A 23723-nucleotide genomic window follows, 5' to 3' on the forward strand; every position below is an offset into this window, starting at 1 on the left:
CCTGCCGTGAAAATTACAGGTCCGATTGATTTATAGGTTGTTGGAATGAAATTGAAACTTGCGATTAGAAACTAATATAATTCGTTCTATCAATATAATTTGTTAAACATATCAGTTCAAATTATTACACATTAGCTTTCGTGGTTGATTTACGGTTGTTGTAAATTTGATTGGTTTGGTGGATGTTATATCTGAATTTTAGTACTTAAGTGCGTGATTTGTTTTAATGGTTTATGTTAAGGGTTGCCACTTAAGAATAAAAGGAGGTATTTCGTATCCCACTAATTTATTTATAAAAGTAAGAAGCGTGCTATATTATCCATTTTCTTATGCTTATATTATTCTATTTGATGCGAATCCAAGGTACGTGCCAAGTCATTATAGGGAGATCATATTGAGGTTTACCTGTGAAGAATAAAATAGTATTGATTAATAACATTTTATAACAAAGGTCATAATTATATTTTAAACCAATGGTGTTGAGACTTATTTGGGATTGATGGGTTGGTATCTTGGCTCTACCCGGCGTACCTAAGACAGAATACGAGAGTTCTTTAAGCCGCAGAGGTGTATATACCTATGGGCACCTTTGGATGTGTTTTGTTCGGTACGGTGAAAGCTTTTTTGCAACCAAGTGTTTTAATACCCAAAAAATTTTGGTCTTTAGGAGTTGCATACTTTCTGTTCACCTTCTCATGGTGTTTAATACCCATCAAGATTACTGCACGAAAAAATGGGGCTTCAGATCAGTCGATTAACTAAGGCATTTAATAATGGTAACTGTGTAGTGGATACTCGTGTTAGTACAAATTGCCATTCTTAAATTAATTAACCATTTATAGGTATCCCGTTGCCATGTTATTTATCGTAAAAATGTATTGGTCACCTTAAGTATTCGTACTTTCATACTAATATCATAAATCTGAATTTGAATAACAAGGATCTTGATGAAATTTGGTACATAGGTATATCATGGAGAATGTCATGGGATATAAAAGGTATTTTTTATCCGAGCACGTTCACATCGAGCGTGCCCTAGAAATTTAATAAAATGTTGCTACTTATGTACGACATTAGTTTTAGGTAGTCCGAAAAAAGGATGGTACCCGCGTGATTTAAAAAGAATGAAAAACACACAGGAAGAATACTAGCAAATAAAATAAAAATAAAAATTAAGTTTTTAAATCAAGCACAAATTTTAAGAGGATCTTGATGAAACTCGACGCAGAAATACTGATCTGATAGAACTTTTTACTAAGAATAAAAATCGCCACACAGCAGAATTATTAGTATTTAAAGATCAAGACGTACTTTGTTTTTATTTCTAGATGCTCGAAATTCATTTACTCTTCATCTGCGTCTTCTGATTCGCCGCTTTTGAAGTAACTTCCCCAACCACCTCCCTGATTGCTAGCTTGTGCGTTTGCTGAAGCCTGCGCTAAAGAGTTGCCATAGCCTCCACTATTGGCTTGGGCTAAGGCATTTGCTTGTGAGTCAGACCACCCTCCGTATCCTCCTGACATCGCATTAGCTGCAGCGTCAGCTTGAGCGGACATTGGCCCACCATATCCACCGTAACCACCGGATAGTGCGTTGGCATTTGCGTCAGCTTGAGCTGATGATAATCCACCCCATCCTCCGGTTGCTGCATTAGCCGCAGCATTGGCTTGAGCGGATGAAAGACCGCCATATCCTCCATATCCACCGGACAATGCATTAGCTGCAGCGTCGGCTTGAGCTGATGATAGTCCACCTCCTAACCCGTAACCTCCATATCCACCGGATAATGCGTTAGCTGCAGCGTCGGCTTGAGCTGATGACAATCCACCTCCTAACCCGTAACCTCCATATCCACCGGATAATGCGTTGGCATTAGCATTGGCATTTGCATCAGACCAACCACCACCACCTAAAGATGCAGCGTTTGCAGTGGCATCAGCTTGGCTTCCACCCCAACCGTATCCTCCACCAAGGCCTCCATATCCTCCACTGATTGCGTTAGCATTGGCGTTGGCGTCAGCTCCTGACCAACCACCGTAACCACCGGAAATTGCGTTTGCATTTGCATTTGCATCGGCGGAACTTCCTCCTAAGCCGCCCCAGCCTCCAGCGTTAGCAATAGCGTTGGCTTGAGCATTGGCAGATGACCCTATTCCACCCCAGCCTATTGGACTTGTGCTTCCATCTGAAATAAAACAGTTTTATTTTATTAAATTCTGATTATTCAAAACATTTTGGTCAAAACTATTTATTCAAACTTATGGAATTGAATTGGGCAAGATGATATCTTAGTATATAGAATAGTTCATATTAATATTGACAAAATAGTATTCTGTTTTTTAATTTTATTATTTTTTTAGCAGCTACTTTACTTATGAATCACTTACAACATCCTGGTACAGTTTGTGACTCAAGATAGACGTAGTTGTATCTTATCTTGCATAGATGGACGTGGCAGCTGTCTCCAGGTGCGGTGAAAGGTATTAATGGCTGTTTCATTCTGCACAATGGCTCTACAAAAATAAAAGATTTATTACAGAACAACACTATCACTACACAATCTTTTTTTAATACCTTTTTAGGATATTTTCGTTGACACTACTTATAACGTTTGTTGTTTATAATGGATCAAAATTAAAGATTCAAAAAATTAATCTTTAATTTGGACCAATGATTAGACAACTTTTGAAAAGACACTTTGAGAATTATGTATCATTAAAAGTTGCAAAAATATTCATAACCAATTTACTTACCAACATAGATGATATAAGGCACTGGGTATAGCTTCGTATCTGTAAAATAAGATAAAAAGTTGTAAGTGCAGACACGTAGTAATCGAATTCAAGGTATAACAATTTTAAAATATTACAACTTACTAGTAATGCGCACTGGGACTGGTACCAGTCGGTCTCTGCCTGGTATTGTAATGTACCGTGGTACGGGGTAAGGTACAGGCATGGGTGGTGAAGGTACAGGTACCGGTATTGGCCTGTCTCTTATCGGACCAGGTACTGGGAAAGGTACAGGCACGTTCACGGGAGGTGATGGAACCGGAACCGGTACAGGAATGTTCCTTGTAGGACCTGGAACCGGGACTGGCTCTGGCACTGGGATTATTCTTGGTGGCGAAGGTACCGGATAAGGACGAGGCACAGATACCGGGTAGGGTCTGTCAACTGGGACTGGTACTGGCACAGATGGGCCACGTACGTATATCTTCTCCGGGGGGGATGGGACGGGGACTGGTACTGGTACTAAAACGTTCTTGCCTGGGACTGGAACCGGTACGGGGTATGGTCTGGCCGGCCCGGGAACGACCATCGGTGGTGGACCTGTGAAATCGAACAGACTTTTTAAACATAAGATCACAAGAGCATTATTATCATGCAGTTAATGTCCATAAGCACAAAGAACATTTGCGTTGTTGTCTTTAAGATTTAGAATGCCGCTTCGGCTTCCATTTTCCCCACAGCGTATCATTAAGAAACCTTCAAATTTCCCTAAGTTGAAGGTTTTTAGGTTGAAGTTAAAATAGGTATCTCCTATGCAGATGCGTTCCACCTTAGACTACATTATCATCTACCATTTTGATTGTAGTGCAAGTCTATTGGTAGGTATGTAAAGAAAACCAAATCTAGAATTTTGTTAAGTAAAATATTTGAATACAATTAAGGCATGTGGTTGCAGGATACGGAGTACTTCCAAGACTTTACGATATTTTAATTGAAATCATTGGCCACCTTTGCGGTGAAACGTATGATCAATTGCAGTTTGAGATCATGTATTCTATTTACAGTTACAAAATACTTACAAACTTGTTCCGGCGATGGTATAACTGGTGTGGGCCATGGGTTTGGTGACGGCCATGGATTTGGTACTACAAGCAAAAACAAAAATGATGCCCCTTAAATATTTCTAAAAAACATAAGATTCAATTGAAATATAAAATGACCCCCGACACGAAAAAAACCCTTTGTGAAGTTAAACCATTGAGACTATTTTAATGTAAGTTGCTGAGAGGTTGGCTTAAAATTATCAGTCTCGTAAATACAACTGAAGTTACAGTTCAAATCAATCGGCCCTGTGTTAGTAGGTATCTTATCAAGTAACTGAGCTGATATTAAAAGGCCTGAACAGATCTTTACAAATTATTGGTACGAGCTTCACAATTATTAAAAAATCTTGGACACGCCAAATTTAAAAAAAAAGTTAATGTTAACCCTTGACTTGACTACAATCTCGCCTTGTGGTAACTGATGATGCAGTCTAAGATGGCAGTGGGCTTAGCTGTTACAAAAACCCATACCTATTTCCTACGCTAACTCCGATATACAGATGCCATAGACAGATATACAGATGCACACGTAACAATCATAACACCCCTCTGTTTATATCGAGAGTTAAAGTACAGTCATCATCTAAAAATGAATTACCTGGTAAAGGCAACGGTTGAGGTAAGACTTGATCTGCAAAAAAGTATATTAATTAAGAATCTATGGACATATAGAAGAAGCACACAAGAACTACTCAACAAAACCATGTCCAATAAAGATTAAAAAATTTAAATAAAGCATCCAAAAAATGATTTGTTCAAGCTTCAGTCAAGCTCCATACTTATGCAGTGTTTTTGTTGATTCTTGTTCTTACAAAGTTCATAAATATTGAATGTCGACTTAACAATTATTCATTGCAAATATAACATCTCCTGAGGATGCTCCGGTTTCAGAAACCGATTGAAGATATTATAAATTACACCTCACAGATTCTCCTGCTTTTCGCGGAGTATAGCAAAATAAGCTTAATTTCCATAGAGTTCATAAAATCATGTTAATGAGAAGTTAATACAACTGCTTGTAAATATCTGCAATGCTTAAAGCAACGCCAAGGTATGGCTGGCTTTTGAGGAATTCTTTCATTCACAAGAACCCCGATTCAAATCAAACCACAATATTTATGCTTTGGGTTTTGTTTGATTTTTTTTTTCTTAATACCGAGCATGTTCTTTTATTTAATTCTCAAGGTATTGTACCAGAAGAAGTGTCAATGCATGTCTGGCTTTTGAGGAATTTATTCATCCCTATGAAGAACCCCGCATCAAAGTTGAGTAGGAATTTCCCGGAAAGGCCTAGTTCCATATTTTGTTTGTAATTGACACGAAAGTTGAAGGTATTAACGCATAAAAAAGGTTTACTCACGTGGACAGTTACCGCATGGAGCGCATTTCGGGTACGTTGTACCGTAAGATGTGGCAAAGCAACCGCATACGTAACAGTCGCCCGCCGCTCGCGCGTAGAACATCTCGCCGGCGGTCGTACATCTTCGTGTTCCTATTTAATCGGAAATAAAATATTTTTATTTACGCAATTACCAGTCCACTTTCTAGATGGCATTGTTTGAGTTCAATCGTATTTACTAAGTCTTCGAAAGATCATTTTGTGAAAAGCAAAGGTTCCAGTTTGTGAATTTTGGTACTGATTTCGTTATGGAAATAAAAGATGGGATATTTTTGATCATAAAGATGTCTTTATAATTGAGTTGCATGAGTCAGTTATCTCACTAGAGGTGTCTGATTTTATTAAAGATCTTGGTGATCTAGATGATCTTAATCTGTGATTTTAGTCCAATTCAGTTTAATATGACAAGTGCCACTTTATTGGTCAAGAAGATGATGTTGTTCCGGTCCAGCTAAAGGTTTAGCACATGGAAATTGACAATTTATTATTTTTAAATTAAGAAGATGGATTTCTTGATGATTTAAATAAGATTCAAAGTACGGTAGGTGTCGCTTTAATTTGATAGCGATTGCATACAAGCAAGTCTTTCGCGTTGACATGACGATGTGTTGGGGATAAAAGCCAAACACATAAACTTAGAAAAATAAAGTATATACTTGTAATTTATATTCGTTGTCCGATAGTCTTTAGTGCAAGATTGATAACTTGCAAGAATCCCCTAACTTTTGGTCTTGTGTAGTCTTTTGTCTCGCTATCATCCATATCCCTAGTTTAAGCAAGACTTCAGTACATAGGGACGGGAAGGGAAATAGTAACTGTTTACATTATTTTGATGGCCTGAATATCGAAATTTAGACGGTGGATATACCATCGTGACTATCTGTGTTTGTTTATGGTTGCTTGTTGAGATAAACTATTCTTACTATAACTAGTACGTGGGAAATGTTTCACGATCTGTGTAGCAAGTGATAAAAATAAAAGCTTTTAACTGACCTAAGATATCACCAAGGGGACCGTTATGAGAATAGGGACCAGGGGAAAAAGCCCCAGTATTAGCGTAGGCAGATGCTGTGGCCTCGGCTAGGGCACTGCGATCTTCAGGGGCCTCTGGAGACAGAAAATATCACATTCAATAGAAATTCAAATTTCTATTACAACAAACAGATATGTACATGAAAATGCAAAGATTAAATATCATCGTACATCCATTGGCAGAAGTAAAAGAAAAAGATTTTTCCTTTTTTTTTTTTTAATTCTTTACCTTCATCCGCGTACACGAGTACCGCTGCCGCGACGCACAAGATCCAAATTTGCCACGACATGGTACCGAACCTTGGACCACCTAGTGAGCGGAGACAACCACTCACCAAAGATATCAAATACGCCCCTACGTTTGTATTTAAACAAAATATCCTTTACGCGTTGATAGACATAGCAAATCAATTCACTTATTAAAAACATTTAATAAACAGTGTTTCATATACTAAATGAGGCGTGACGAAATTCACCGATGCCCGTGAAGGAGAAAAAATTAAAAACATTTCATATCAAACCACGTATAGCATTTTTCTCATATGCCTATTTTACTCATAACATAGTAACGAGGTTTTGCTTTTCCCACTTTGTTGAAACATATCAATAACTTAAAAACAGAATACGGATTTATTATGAAAATTAAGCTTACTTTGCTATACGCGAAAACCAGGAGAATCTGTATGGTGTAATTTATAATTTCTTCAATCCTTACACTCCAACCAAACAGATCTTCGACAATGTACCCTCTACGCAAGTTTCGCTCCGAAACTGGAGCTTACTCAGGAGATCTTGACTTTACAATGAATAGCTAGTTGTTAACAGTCTAGTATAAGGATTGAAGAAATTATAAATTACACCATACAGATTATCCTGCTGTTCGCGGAGTATAGCAAATGAAACTTAATTCTCTCAATATATTCTGGAATTCCGCAAAGTAATTCGGATTTTCGTGATTTAATTGGTGGACAATCGAGTAGCATCTTCTAATTCTTCTTCTTATTGTAAACTCGAATTTTTAGAAGATGTTTTATTTAGATTAAGTTAAAAAGCATATTGTTAATTAATTATATATTTTCCCCAAGCAATCATAGAGACTTTTCAAGCCCAATGTATGCGTATACAAATAATGTTAACGCTATCTAACAAAAAGTAAATGTCTAGTACCCTAGATACAAAAGCAACAATGCAAGTAACTCAGGTACCAGTAAGCTAACATCCAAATCAAATCAAAACTTTATTCAAATAAGCCTATGTAGAGCCTATTGTATCGATTTTTTTTTACATACATAACAAATAATAATATAAGACTATTTGTAATTCGATATTTATCGATATTTTTACCGCGCTTTTAAAGAATCCTTACTAATATTATAAATGTCAATGTAAGTTTGTTTGTTACGCTTTCACGCAAAAACTACTTAAACGATCCTCATGAAACTTTGTTAACCTATTCTTGGAAGTGTTAGAAGTAATATAGAATACTTTTTATCCCGACATTAAGCTCGGTTCCTTTGGATGAGGGGATGAAAGTGTTTGACCATTTTTTACCATAACTCCGACAAATTATATCCGATTTAAATAATTATTATTGTTCTATAGAGGTTATAATATGTGTTAAATTTAGCCCAAACTCTGTGTAGATCTGATGAATGTGGTTGGAGGTAGAGGACAGAACTCCTCAGCGGACGGCAGCAAACTACTTATTTAAGGCTTAACGATACTGAATACTTTATTTTTTTTAGAACTAACACTAAATTGAATGTCACATCAAAAAATAAAATCAAACGCAGACGAAGTCGCGGGCAACAGCTAGTTGATTTATAAAAGGTATCTCTTTCAAACAATATATGAGCGTCCTAAATATTTTGTACATTGGTTGTCGTCACGCTAAATTCTGGAGTTGAAGTTGGACGTAGAGTTTAACCAGAATCCATCTTCTAGTTCCCAACCTTTCCCGTTAGTACGCTATCTGATTAAGACTTGATTTAACTAAGATTTCAAACTACACTAAGTGTTACCACGATAGTCTTATTTGGAAACAAGCTTACTTTGTTCAACATAATAATAATTATTATCAGGTTTTTCAGGACAAAAAGTTTGATTTTTTTAATTTTTGAAACGTTAGATTGTTGTTTTTGAAGCGAAACTTCTTTAGAATCGTTGTGATTTTCACTTAAATGTATAGGACAGAGTGAGATAGAAAACATTATATATATATAGATAAAAACTAAATAATAAACCTTATATTTATCCTAATAGTTCTGATACTCTACATCAACCTCAATCTCTCGTAGGCTACTTTTCGGAAGTTAAACTTCTGCCGTGTGTGAATAAATTGCACAGAATTGTTTTTTTTACTTTCTTTCACACAGTTGCTATGGCATTTATAGCATAAGTAATAAGGTATTACGCGCAGAATCTATTCTATTATAATTTTTATCTACTTGAATAATTCTTTACGTAAGTATATAGTTCGGAAGCCGACCCGTAACAATTGTAATAGCAACTATTATCAAAAGCTTCACGCTAGGTTGGAGAATAGGGGACGTCCCATGATTCTTGTCCGGATATTTCTAATATGTATATTTTATACATATAAAAGGTTTCCGTGTCACTTAGTCTTTCAACAAAGGTCTTTTCTATATCGTTTACAATGGATATGGTTATTGGATAAGAGTTATGCAAATTTCACTTGTTTTAATGTTGAAGAAAAGCATTGTAAGGTAACCAGCACGCCTGAGAGTTCTCCATAACGTTATCAAAGACATGTGAAGTCTACCAATCCACACTAAGTCGTGGTAACGACCGCCTTTTAATAAAAGTTCTAAACCACTCTCTCCTATTAGACAGAAGACCTGTGCCCAACTAAGTTTTCCTAGGCTAGATTCCCCACGCAAAAACGACAGGGTGTTACAAGTTAGACGTGTCTGTGTATGTGTGTCTGTCTGTGGCATCGTAGATAACAATTTTTTTTTTTTAAAGTTGAATAAGTCGGGAGTGTTCTTAGCTATGTTTGATGAAAATTGGTCCGCTACATAATGGCGGAATACGTATTTTCAATATAGGGATGAAATGATAGGGCTTGACTAGTAGTATAATATACACTATTACTAATTTCAAAGACAAGATGGCCGCCATGGTAATCAAATGAAAGAGCTTGACTAGTAGAATTATGGACACAATATTGTAAGTCGGGGTTTATTTACTTAATTTTATATTTATATATTATACTCCAATAGCACTCCAATAGTTGAAAATCATAAACCAGCTTTGTATTAAGGAATGTAATTATGTGGTTGTTATTTATGTCCGCAGTGCAAACATTATGTTAATCAGTAACATAATGTTATTTCCATTAATTAATATGATTTCGGATACATAATCGTGTTGATGGCATTTAATTTATATAATTGTTTGTTCGAAAATTTAATGACGATGGAAGTAAGTATAAAAGGTTTTATAATAATTTAAAAATATATTTGATGTGTAGAAATCACACAAACATACAGTATGAAATTTCCAAATTTTTATCTGCGAACAATAAGAATTCGTACGCCGATAAAACCTGATTTTGTTTCACGGATATTACATTATCTTATGAGCGCCGCGCCTTAGCTTAACAAGGTTGTTTTAAGTGCATTATGCACAACTGCTATTTTATTATGGCAGGCGTTAACAAACATTAGTACATAGAAACATAGTTGGTAAATATGCAGTATAAAATGTAAGAATTTATAGTGCTTTGAATATAATATGAAAGTATCTCAACATCATAAACAGATTTCAGAGTAACACATTGCTATATAATTAGCTCCATAATGTACCTACTCTCAGTTCTATAGTTTTAGTTATTTACAACTTCTACACTAATTTATAAAACAACTAGCTGTTGCCCGCGACTTCGTCTGCGTTTGATTTTGTTTTTAGATGTGGCATTAAATTTAGTTGTAGTTCTAAAAAAAATTAAAGTATTCGCTAATCATATAAATAAAGTATATCGCTAAGTCTCAGCTTAACGTCGGGATAAAAAGTATCCTATATTACTTCTGATACTTCCCAGAATATGTGTACAAAGTTTCATGAGAATCGGTTAAGTAGTTTTTTTAGCGTGAAAGCGTAACAAACAAACTTACATTGACATTTATAATATTAGTAGGGATAGGGATAGTAGGGATTTGTCTAGTGGGAGGTTATGACCTTGGCTACTCACCGCCCTACTAACAGATAAGTGCCGTTGAGGGATTTAGAGTTCCGGTACGCTGCCAAGGAATTACGATGAATAAGGATCCAGAATTACGCTAATGATAGTGATGGTCTGGCTCTGTGAATCGTTGCTGTTCCTAATCATCATCATTTCTTCAGAAATTACGGCCGTAGCCCACCACCCTGGCCCAGTGTGGAATGGTGGACTCCGCCCACATTACACATTTTGTAAAGTGAGCCGAGTGCAGAATGGTTGACTATAACATTGCGGAGAACTATCAAGCATGCAGGTTTCGTCACGATGTTTTCCTTCACCGTTGATGGAAGTGATATTTTTAATGGTTTAAAACGCACATAACTTAGAAAAGTTAGATATGCGTTCGGGGATTCGAACTCAGCCCTCCGAAAGTAAATAAATAAATAAATATACTACGACAATACACACATCGCCACCTAGCCCCAAAGTAAGCGTAGCTTGTGTTATGGGTACTAAGATGACTGATGAATATTTTTAGGAATTATATATAAATAAATACTTAGAAAATACATATAAACACCCAAACACTGAAAAACACTTATGCTCATCACACAAACATTTTCCAGTTGTGGGAATCGAACCCACGGCCTTGGACTCAGAAAGCAGGGTCGCTGCCCACTGCGCCAGTCGGCCGTCAAATCCGAAAGTAGAATCGAACATAGGTAGCTGATAGCCCAGTGGGCTACCTATGTTCCCAGTAGTGGGACATTAATTAGGCATCATGAATACAATGGCAAAGTTCTAGTCGAACTTTCAATTGGTCGTCGGATTTTAAAAAATTGCAAACAAAGATAAAAGGGCATACACAATAGAGCTTTCGCGCCTAACCGGAAGTTGGCCGTAAGCGGAAGCGACCGCGTAATGGCGGCGACAGAACCATCTACAGTGACATTTGCGCGTGCTTAAGGCATTTTTGACGTACGGGATAAATATTTACAAATTGCTTTACATTATTTCATTTTCTACGACAATACACACATCGCCATCTAGTCCCAAAGTAAGCGTAGCTTGTGTTATGGGTACTAAGAAGCTGATGATGATTTTTAGGAATAAATACACATAAATACTTATAGTATACAGATTAACACCCAGACACTTAAAAACATTAATGTTCATCACACAAACATTTTCCATGAAGAACTTATTGGCAGTGGAATAAAATAAAAATAAAACCTATATCAACATAAAATGTGTTTTCAGTATAATAACATCGGTGGATGTCCGCCATCTTGATTCCGTTGACAATCAATCACATCGGCGGACAAGTGCGACGTTTGTTTACAATTCATGGGCATTGTTTACGATTCATGGGCATTATTTACAATGTCGGACGTTTTGACGCTTAAATTATTATGATAAATTACCTTGGGTATTTTTATACTTTTACCTACACAATTTCTTTATCTAACGCTAAGGTTGTCTTTTTATATTAGCTTACTTGGCTTGAAACATCTACTGGCGCTTTACCAATGAAATTGACTCGTATTCCGTCACGGAAAACGACATCACGCTCTCTTATGCCGTCATGCCACCTCTGCCAACTTCTTTGTGTGTGAGATTTCAATTTTTTTAAATAAGGTAGTTCCGATTCTCTAGTATGATAAGAATCAAATATTTACTAGCCGTCACCGTGATTTCGTTCACGTAAACCTTCTGATAAGTTTTCTTTCTCATACGTACAAACTTTCATCCACTATTCTACGCAATATACCCCGGTGCCCGACCCACCGCGTCACATCGATCGCCCGCATACCAACTTGGTTTAGTCGTGTTCTGATGCTATACAGATTTAAACTTTCCGTAAGAACTGGGTTACCGAATTAATATGAATATTAAATATGAATGATGAATACTATATGAATATTCTATTTGTCTTTTGATCACTCTGTGAAGAATATATTTTATCTCCTTTAGTAGGTATCTAAATATGTCATATAAGTAAACTTTGTTCTTTACAGAATGATCTTTGAAGAAGCGATAAAGGTATTTGATAGGAATTAACATGATATTATAAAATGTGTTTTGAAAATATAGTATCCAACTTTAATAGCTTATAATATAAACAGTAAATCCACCGATCCGCACTAGGCCAGCGTGGTGGACTACGGCCTTAACCCCCTCTCACTGTGGGAGGAGACCCGTGCTCTGTAGTGGACCGGTAATGGGTTGGTGTGATTATGATGATGATGGTGATGAGACGGTAAATACATGTATATACTGTTGCGGATGTTTTAAGGGCTGTTTATGAGTAACAAGCCCACCACATATTCATTTCATGTGACTGACACATACACACATCGCAATCTAGCCCCAAGGTAAGGTAGTGTGTTATGGGTACTAGGATAGCTGATAAATATTTGTATGAATATAATACACATAAATAATTATAATATACAGATAAACACCAAGGCACTGAAAATGCTCACACAAACATTTTTCCAGTTGTAGTAAACGAACCCGCGGCCTTGGACTCAGAAACAACAACCCTCTGTGTGACCTCAAAAATTACATTTTTGGATTCAGTATCGTTAATAGAATGCTCCCCAAAAAAATTCAAAAAATATACTTATTATGAACTATTACAGTTTTATTATAAGTATAGATATACATACATTCTAACCTATATTACTGTAAAGTTTTATTAAAACCCATTCATCCATACAAACTTTCACATTTATAATATAAGTAGGATTATTTTTGTTTGTAGGATTCTTAAATAAAGGCATAAAATTCAAAATTAAAAATTAAAAATTCATTTATTTCAAGTAGGCCTAATATAAGCACTTTTGAAACGTCAAGTCTGTCTGTTTGTAGTGATTCTACCACCGGTTCGGAAGGCAGATTCTACCGAGTAGAAGCCGGCAAGAAACTCAGCAGTTGCTCTTTTCCAACATCAACAATTTACATTTTGCATTTTAACATTCATTTTTCTATCTTGTGAGAGCTGAAAGCGGAGCCGGATGCTTCCAAGCAACCTTGTCATTAAAAAATTCATCAATTGTATAGTAACCCCGCTGTAATAAATGTGTTTTAACAAATTCTTTAAACTTGTGCATTGGCAGGTCCAAAATCACCTTAGGAATCGTATTATAAAAGCGTATACTCAATCCCACAAATGATCCCTGTACCTTACGCAGACGATATGCAGATGACACTAATTTATGACCATTTCTTGTAAGTCGACTGTTTATGTCCACTTTTTGTTTATAAAGACTAATATGTTGTCTTACAAATACTATATTGTTATAAATATATTGTGAAGCTACAGTAAGTATGCCTATTTCTTTAAACTTCTCACGGAGGGATTCGCGTGATTTAAGTTTATATATTGACCGTACAATAGCCATTTCTTCAAAGTATGTACCTACCTTAGAAACTACGTACCTACTGTCACTGACACGTAATAACATCGCGCTGTCAGATCGATTATGTACCAACCTGTCACCAATATTAATATACAGCCTGCGTCAGAAAGATGCGGGACATCTGTGTATTAGGCCTTGACAATCTATACAAATAAATATTATTGAAGTCTGTGTTTTATGTGTGATCATTACCGTGGTTATAGAACAAATAAAAAAAACTGGGCTTTGAAAATGTTCGAGATAGCTAGTCTTAAATTTGCGAATGTAGCTATATCATCAAAATCTTATATCAAAAATACTTTGGAAATACTCGTGATGTTTCAAATAAAATAGCACGATTTTCGAGAAAGAATATAAGGTGATATAACTATGGAAATTGTCATTCTTAAGGGGATGAAGAAATGAATAGGGGATATACATTTGTATTAAGAGTAAGGAATAATAAAACTTCTACATACCCAAGGGATAAAAAGGGGATGAAAGTTTATTAAACAAAACGCGCTTCACTCAGAAGATATTAGTCTGATTTAAAAGATATTTCAAGGCAATTGATAGCCAAATACCCGAGCAAGAGGGGGAACTGACTTTCACACCCCTTTCTCGATTTCAAGATACTTAAATAGTTTGTGGGAATAACGAAAGCCAATAGGGAATTCCAGGTGTACACAACCTTTTTTTTATAATGTCCTGCCTTGAAAAATTAAGCAGTAATTAAATGAAACACTCTGTATACTTAAGTCGCTTATTCGACATTATATCACCATAACTCATAACGGCGAAAGGAAATGCCTAATATCAAAGACATAATATGCCGAAATTTAATACAGTTTGACAGTTATTTATCCTCTTACGCGGAATATTAATACACACCCTGTAGGAGACATCCGGGGGCCTTATTTGAGTTATAGTTCAGGAGCATTCAGGAGTATTGAAAGAATATCACGCTTATTTTGGTTTTTTGATTAATACTACTTTGAAGGTACATGATAATTGTCGTAGTATATTTATTTATTTATTTATAATTATGACAGCTGCAGTAGAAACTCTTCTAATAATTTTATATGACAATGAGAGAAGCTTTAGACCCACTTCTCAAGTCGATGCAGACGAAGTCGCGGGCAGAAGCTAGTTTTAGATAAACTTACTCTATTATATATCTTATTAGTATATTTATAAATGTATGTACCTAATTAATTGGATTTTTTTCTTGTTTCAGGTAAATATTTTTAATAAGACGATGGTGTCCCGAGCAGGTAAACAAGAGTATAGTAAGTTTTTTTATGATAAAAATGATAATGAACAAAACTTAATCATTAATATACTGATCTTAGACCTTGATGATAAGATAGTTTTTCTCGGAACAAGGGCATTACTTTATATGTAACAATCTAAAAATTAAAAAAAAAAAATCTTGTGCTACCTACTAAACTGCAGTACCCACATTAAATGAGTACGTACTTCATCACATAAACCCTTTATCCACTTCAGAGCACGGGTCCCACTATGAGAAGGAATTAAGCCGTAGTCCACCAAGCTGACTCAGTGCGGATTGGAGAACTCTCAGACAGGCCGCATGCAGGTTTCCTCAAGATGTTTTCCTTCGCCGTTGAATCAAGTGATATTTTAATTACTTAAAACGCACTTAACCCAGAAAAGTTAGAGGTGCGTGCTGGGATTTGAACTCGGCCCCCCGAAAGTGATGCTGAAGTTCTAACCACTGGGCTATCACCGCTTCTAAATGAGAGCTTAATTTATTTTCAGACATTTACATATTTTTTTATTAAAAGATTTCTTTCAAAAAGTTAAAGTTATTTAAAATGAAGCTTACAGAAATGATTTCCTCGCACATGCATGTACGTGAAAATGAATATTTAGGGTTATCAATTATTTTTAGACCACTTTTCCACGTAAACTGTTTTGTAAGTTTTACACTACATGTTAGCCCTTGACTGCAAACTCACCTGGTGGTAATTGATGATGCAGTCTTCGATGGTAGGCTTACGCACCGCCTGCATTTTCTTTTCCTCATGTTTTCCTAATCCTTAAGTTGCCTGGCAGGGATCGCTTATAAGCGATAAGGCCGCCATTTGTATTCTGCTTCTGTCTTTGTCTTTTTATTCTTCTTTTGTTTTTTAACTTGTAGTGGTGTCCACATAAAGACTACAAAAAAATAAGTGAATTAACCCAATATGGGTTTATTAATTTATTTATTTATTTACTTCTTTATTAATTTTACCTGAATTTAATTTTTAAAAGGTTTTAGGGGGTTCCACCTTGTCAGCTAATGTATACATGACCCGTTGTATGCGTCGTAATACAAAACCTATAGTCTAAAACTTATGGTAGAACAATAGCTTGAATTATATAAGAAATACTTGTATAATTGGAGTTGCATACAAAATAGACCGCTGAACATGTTCTGCCTTGTCCCACCTCTGCCCTAGGGGGGAGCTAGCACGTATTTGTAACCGGTGCGAGATAAACATGTCCCTTGCGAGTTTATGAACGATAAGTAAACTTGTGGCATAATTTGCGCCGCATTCATTTGTATGTTTTCGAATTATGCATTTCTAATGTGGTCATACATTATTTAACTCTTGTATTTACACCCTTGGTGATTCATGGTACCCTGGTAGTTGGTAAAGTTTATTAAGCCAAACAAAGACCAAGATGGATGTTCAATTATGGACGTTGATTGCTCTTAACCCTTATTATATGTATATTATATTAATAAATTACACTAAGAGTTACCCCTTGGCTGTTATCACATGTGGTGATAAGTTGTGGAGCCGTCTAAGATGGCACTGATGAGTTTTTGACCCAGGATGGTAGCATCGTACTGGACCGTTAAATCGCTTAGTGGCACGTCCATTTGTCCGTGAGGTGGTAGCCATTACCAAAGCCAGACGGCATTTAATGAATTACCATATTAATTATTTATTTATTTTATTTAAGTATTCAATTTAATTGTTGAGTAACCACTTTACTGATAATCGAACTATAAACCATAGGCATGGGTCGCAATACACGCATTCTGAGCTACCAAAACCGCAACCACATGCCGTAACCGGTTCAAAAGGGCCTTATTGAATTTAGCACTACTACTAACTTGGAATCATCAGCAACCATTTAAACAACAACTCTATATCTCCCTCTTTAAAGTCCATATTTCAGTATAGATATAATATATACCAATGCCATTCTGAATAAGACCTTATAGAGATACAAATAAAGTTGATTTTTCAATACGATTGATCGGTACGTAGTGCAGGTTTGAACGCCATCTGTCGGTGTTAATGGGTACCGAGTTAGTACTAACACATGACGCGGTTTTCGCGCTATGCGTTTAATTGCCCCTACTATTGAAATGCATTCCGTTTTAGTTTACATTGAATAAGTAAGTACGTAATATTCTAATTTCATGTAAGTAGGTAGGTAGAATAGAGTGGTTATTCCTTTACAAGGTATTGTTCTACCCTAGTTTGAGGAGTTCTGCCAGCATTTGACCATCAGCCTCTTTATTTTGAAAATTAAGCTTAATTTTCTATACTCCGCGAACAGCAGGAGAATCTGTATGGTGTTATTTATAATTTCTTCAATCCGTATACTCCACACCAAACAGATCCTCGGCAATGTACCCTCAACGCACGTTTCTCTCCGAAAACGGAGCATCCTCGGGAGATGTTGACTTTACAATGAACAATTATTATATGACTTAACAATTATTGTAAAGTAAACACCTCCTGAGGATGCTCCGTTTTCGGGGAGAAACGTGAAATTATAAATTGCACCATACAGATTCTCCTGCTGTTCGCGGAGTATAGCAAATTAAGCTTAATTTTCATAATATATTTTAGATTTCCGCAAAGTAACGCCTGCTGCTATCCAATAGCCTCTTTATTGTGAGATGCATAAATTGCTTAGCAGCCATACGAGTATATCGACCATAATCAAAGCGCCACCCGTTTCACTACTAACTATTGTATAGTTCCGGTGGCCATCCATGGTCTTCATCATCAGTTCCACTTGACCATCAGATCCTATAGTTGTGTCTATAATATTTAAAGAGCTCCCTCGATTTCTCCAGGACGCTCGTATAAATCTTCACTAAATTAAAATAGGACGACGTCTGAAGTATAACGTACTAAACGAAAAAAAAAAAATTGGTTGCCTGTAAAGTCGGTATACGGGCGAAAGTTTTACGTGACAACGACTTTGAGTGGTAAAATAATTTTAATGTGAATATTCATTCGTATAGTAGGAGGAAGGATGAAATAATAGTAACAATTTAAAACATTTATTTATACAAAGAATTATATTTAAAACATTAATTTATACAAAGAATCTCGCACTGAATTTCATATTAACAAAATTTTATTTTTACCTTTACACATACATACGTATTTATATACAAATATACATACAATAACTTGCAATACATTTGCGTACAATGAAACAGCGTTTACTACAAAGGGACGCGTGCCTTTCACTTTTTATGTCTGTCTCTCTCGCTCTTAGGCGGGCTAACCATGCCCGAGTGGAAGGGACGCGTGCCTCTCACTCGCTCTCATTGTGAGCGCATAACGTGAGCGGAGCGTAACGCAGTTTCTTGAAGTGTCACCCGGCAAACCAATTTATAAGACGTTGTCACGTCAATATAATCGTCAAAATAGGTTTATAAATGGCGGAGTAATCGAGTAATAAATATACTAAAACAAAAACAGAACATACAGTCCAATTAAGAACCTCTTCCTTTTTAAAGTCGGTTGAAAATATATCGAGTAGTAAACAACCAGTAAAGAATATGATTGCTCATTATTTAAAATTCAAAGAAAATTCTCACCTCGCAGCACCTCAGTATCGTAAAATGAAGCGAGAACCATTAGTATCGATTCTTCATCTTTGTTAAACAGTCATGCATTTTTATATTAAATGTTGCATGAAAAATAGAGTCGAAAACATTTTGAAATAGAGTTCAAATTCGCTTACCATTAAATTCATAGGAGTTGGAATGAATTCAACAGAATTGTATTCTATGTAATAAATTTTAAGGTTGATATTCTATTAATGGATGTTGTAACTTTAAATATCATAATTTGTCGTGTTTTATAGTTCCCTTCGGTACAAGCTTGATGGCCCGTGACTACATAATAAAGCGCTGTTAGCGATTTTGTTTGCTTATTCGGTTTAAATATTTTTTTTCAATTTAAAGCGCTGTATATGCTTTCAGTTATATATTGTTAAGTTCATAGATTATGTATAGATATTAACAAAGAATTTTCATAATTCCTCCTCGTTTATGGGAGAAAGCGATTAAGACTTTAGACCTACTAAGCTATTTCAACACTGGCTGGCGGGTTTTAAGAAACATCGAGATTCTGATTTAATAAAGACCATTCAATGTCCTATTATGGGCACAGCCTTTCCTCTCTTATGGGAGAGAGGGTAATAAAGCATTGACCCACCACGCTTTCCCAATGCAGGTTTGCGGGCTTAGTTATCATGTTAGGTGGGCCTACCCGCATTGGAGCAGCCTGGCGGGGATTTCTCTATTTTTCTCCTTTGGGAGAGGAGACCTGCGTCCAGAATTATAATATAGGTGTGTACAAATAAACAAAATAGGAATAAGTAGGTATGCAAAATATCTAGGACTCAATATCCGCAATCGCGCCATTCTCGCAGAGGTACGGAACCGTCATTACAGTTTCCGTATCCCGCCCGGAACTACGCTCAATCCTGTTTCCAATTATGAAAACCCTTTGTTTCTATTGTAAACTAGCATTTACATGCAGCTTTACTTGTATAGACTCCCCTTGCTTATAAACCTTGTAAAGCGGTTTTAAACTTACGCAATTTTTTGTCTTTTTCTTTTAAACGTCAGTACTTAAATTCAAAATTCAAATTTAAAAATTCTTCATTACGTAGGCCTATCACGGCACTTATGAAGCGTTCATACATATATGGTTGCATCATTGTAAGCGGATGGTGATAACTTCGTTCGCCAACTTAAACCTAAAGCTACGAGGGTTCCAAAGGCGCCCTTGTCTTAGAAGAGCCCACAACCGCCCACAATCGTTCGTGTTGATGGTTGAAATACCATCAACACGAACGAAGCGTTTTGCTTCTTCCTTTCTGATCCGCACCGCAAAGGCCTGGAATGCCCTCCCATCTTCCGTCTTCCCTGATACCTATAATCTGGGTACCTTCAAATCAAGAGTGAATAGGCATCTTCTAGGCAAGCGCGCTTCATCTTAGGCTGCATCATCATTTATCATCAGGTGTGATTGCAGTCAAGCACTTGTCTATATACTTAAAAAAAAAAAAAAAACAAACTTATGTGCGTTTCAAGTAATTAAAATAAATGCTTCAACGGTGATGGAAAACATCGTGAGGAAACCTACATGCCTGAGAGTTCTTCATATTGTTCTCAAGGGTGTGTGGAGTCCGACAATCCGCACTGGGTCGACGTGGTGGACTACGGCCTTAGCTCCTTCTTATCAAATTCAAATTCAAAATTCATTTATTTCAAGTAGGCCTATAAGCACTTTTGAAACGTCAAGTATGTCTGTTTGTAGTGATTCTACCACCGGTTCGGAAGGCAGATTCTACCGAGAAGAAGCCGGCAAGAAACTCAGCAGTTGCTCTTTTCCAACATCAACAATTTACATTTTGCATTTTAACATTCATTTTTCTATCTTGTGAGAGCTGAAAGTATCGTGGGAGTGGGCCGATGGAAATGGGCTGATATGTGATGATGAATAATAAAAATAACTAATAGGAAAAAGAAAGTAATTTACACAATCTATATCTATCTATCTATACTTATAATAAAACTGTAACTGGTAGATTTCTGTACAGTTAATATATTTTGAAAATTTTGACCGGGGGATGCTTTATAATCGACACTGAGTCCAAAACAGATTTTTATTTAATTTTTGTCTGTCTGTCTGTCTTTTGAATTTTACTTCATAGCTCCGTTAAATTTGAACCGATTTTAATAATAATATTTTTTTTATTTGAAATTGTATACTAACAAGCATGTATTGTCTAATTTTAATGAAGATCTGATTAATATTGTCGGAGATAAAGGACATAACTCTCCACAAATAACAGTAAGTCGCTAGGCATATGGGACAACGATCGAATGCATGCGTCCCATCCTACTAATATTATAAATGCGAAAGTTTGTGAGGATGTATGTATGTATGTATGTATCAACTAAAATAATGACAATTTACTAATTCAGTATACCACGTACAGTAATAGTAGGTATAGCTAGCCACGATAAATAAATAAATAATAAATATATTACGACAATACACACACCGCCATCTAGCCCCAAAGTGTAGCTTGTGTTATGGGTACTTAGATGATTGATGAATATTTTTATGAATAATATACATAAATACTTAGAATGTACATATAAACACCCAGACACTGACAAACATTCATGCTCATCACACAAACCCACGGCCTAGGACTCAGAAAGCAGGGTCGCTGCTCACTGCGCCAATCGGCCGTCGATGATTATGATGTTAGCATCACATCTATTCTAGCTTCTCGATTGACTCATACGCGGACGAAGTCGCGAGGGTCCGCTAGTTAATTAGTATACGTCTAGTAAACTGTTCGTTAATCAGACGTATAACTTCTTGTTAATGATTAAATTCAAGTAGCAAACAACTTGGATTGCAGTTAGTTAGCCAATAAAGCTGCGGCTGAGCTGCTAAGATTGTTTTACCGCGGTCGGATATCGGAAAATAGTTGCAGAGCGATTGTAAAGTACGTTATAGACTTTTCTTTGTTTAGTAACCTTTGGAAATCTATTATTCATCACCTTTATCCCATCGATATTCGACGATCTCCTTGGCGCAGCGGTGAGTGCGGTTTTAACTGGGAGGTCCAAAGTTCGATCCTTTGCAGGGGTAATTTGGGAATGAATAATTAAGATTTTTTTTGGTCTTGTCTGGTGGGACGCTAAGGATATGGCTGGTGCCTGGAGTCTACCCTACCGACAGATACGTGCCGATAAGTGATTTAGCGTTCCGGTAAGTGAATTCTCATGTATGTGGGTTTTGCAAAACGCACATACTCCGAAAAGTTAGACGTGCGTGCTGGGGTCCCTTGTTCCCCTTGGTCCCCCGTTGCTCTCGAAGGGGACGCCGAGCTTCTTACCGAAAATAATAAATAATATATTACTACAATACACACATCGCCATCTAGCCCTAATGAAAGCGTAGCTTGTGTTATGGGTACTAAGATGACTGATGCATATTTTTTTAAGAATAATATACATAAATACTTATAAAATACAAATAAACAAACACTGAAAAACTTTCATGTTAATCACACAAACATTTTCCAGTTGTTACAATAACATAATGGTCAAACCTGGGACCTCCCACTTAAAACACAGCGCTCACCGTTGCGCCAGAGGGGTCATATTCAAATTCAAATTCATTTATTTTCAGTAGGCCTATAAGCACTTTTGAAACGTCAAGTATGTATGTCTGTAGTGACTCTACCACCGGTTCGGAAAGCAGATTCTACCGAGAAGAGCCGGCAAGAAACTCAGTAGTTGCTCTTTTCCAACATCAACATTTACAATCATTTTTCTATCTTGCGGGAGATGAGAGCGAGGCTGGCTGCTTCCAATCTACCTTGTCATTGAGGAATTCATCAAATGTATAGTAACCTCGCTGTACTAGATGCGTTTTTACACATTTTTTAAATGTATGCATTGGTAGGTCAAGTATTTTCATAGGAATCATGTTGTAAAAGCGTATACTCAACCCCACAAAGGAGTTCTGCACCTTTCGCAGACGATATGCAGATATTACTAATTTATGTCCGTTTCTGGTAAGTCGATTGTTAATTTCAGCTTTTTGTTTATAAAGAGCAATATTCTGTCTCACAAAGACTATATTATTATAGATATATTGCGAAGCTACTAGAATACCTATTTGTTTAAATTTTTCACGAAGCGATTCGCGTGATCCAAGTTTATATATTGATCGTACGGCTCTTTTCTGTAGTATAAATATACTTTCAATATCTTTCTATAAAAAAAAATATTTTTAATTTATCGCGTTTAAGTTACCTAGGCACTACTTTTAACGTAGTTAGTTACCCGATAAAAGTTGTGGTTAAGTTGCGAAGTTTGTTTTACCGCGGTTCGATATCGGAAATTGTTTGAAAGCAAATATAAAATGTTTTCTAGACCTTTATTTATTTTGTTCTCAGCGAAGTTTTAATTTTAAAGTTATTATACTAAATTTTGACGGCCGACTGGCTCAGTGGGCAGCGACCCTGCTTTCCTAGTCCAAGGCTGTGAGTTTGATTAACACAACTGGAAAATGTTTGTGTGATGAATATGAAAGTTTTTCAGTATCTGTATATTAAAATCAGTCATCTTAGTACACAAGCTACGCTTACTTTGGGGCTAGATGGCGTTGTGTGTATTGTCGTAGTATATTTATATATATTTTAAGGGTGTTTATCTGTATATTTATAAATAAAAATATTCATTTGATGATGACTAATTAATATTTACATAAAAATATCATCTAAGTACACAAGCTACGCTTACTTTGGGGCTGATGGCGATGTGTGTATTCTCATATTATATTATATTATAATGTGGGTATACAGGAGAATGCAATATACTTTCTAAGCGTAATTGTGCTAAGTTGCATAAAGTAAAAACCAGAACTTATATATCGAGTAAAGAAACGAAAGCTTGAATATCTCGGCCATGTGATGAAAAACCGAAAATACGACCAGTTGGTCGCCCCCGAAACCCCCTACCAGACCAAAACAAAAAAAAAAACTGAAATTATACATTCCCAA

The 23723-nt window shown here is 36.2% G+C and overlaps 1 protein-coding gene across 4 annotated transcripts in view; it reads left to right on the plus strand.

Moving 5' to 3' along the window:
• LOC120633905 (dystrophin, isoforms A/C/F/G/H-like) overlaps nucleotides 1–23723 on the plus strand; it is a 752632-nt gene that overhangs the window by 460534 nt on the left and 268375 nt on the right. The window lies entirely within an intron of this gene.

The sequence above is a fragment of the Pararge aegeria genome, chromosome 22, assembly GCF_905163445.1.
Source record: "Pararge aegeria chromosome 22, ilParAegt1.1, whole genome shotgun sequence".
In the NCBI taxonomy this organism is placed as follows: domain Eukaryota; kingdom Metazoa; phylum Arthropoda; class Insecta; order Lepidoptera; family Nymphalidae; genus Pararge; species Pararge aegeria.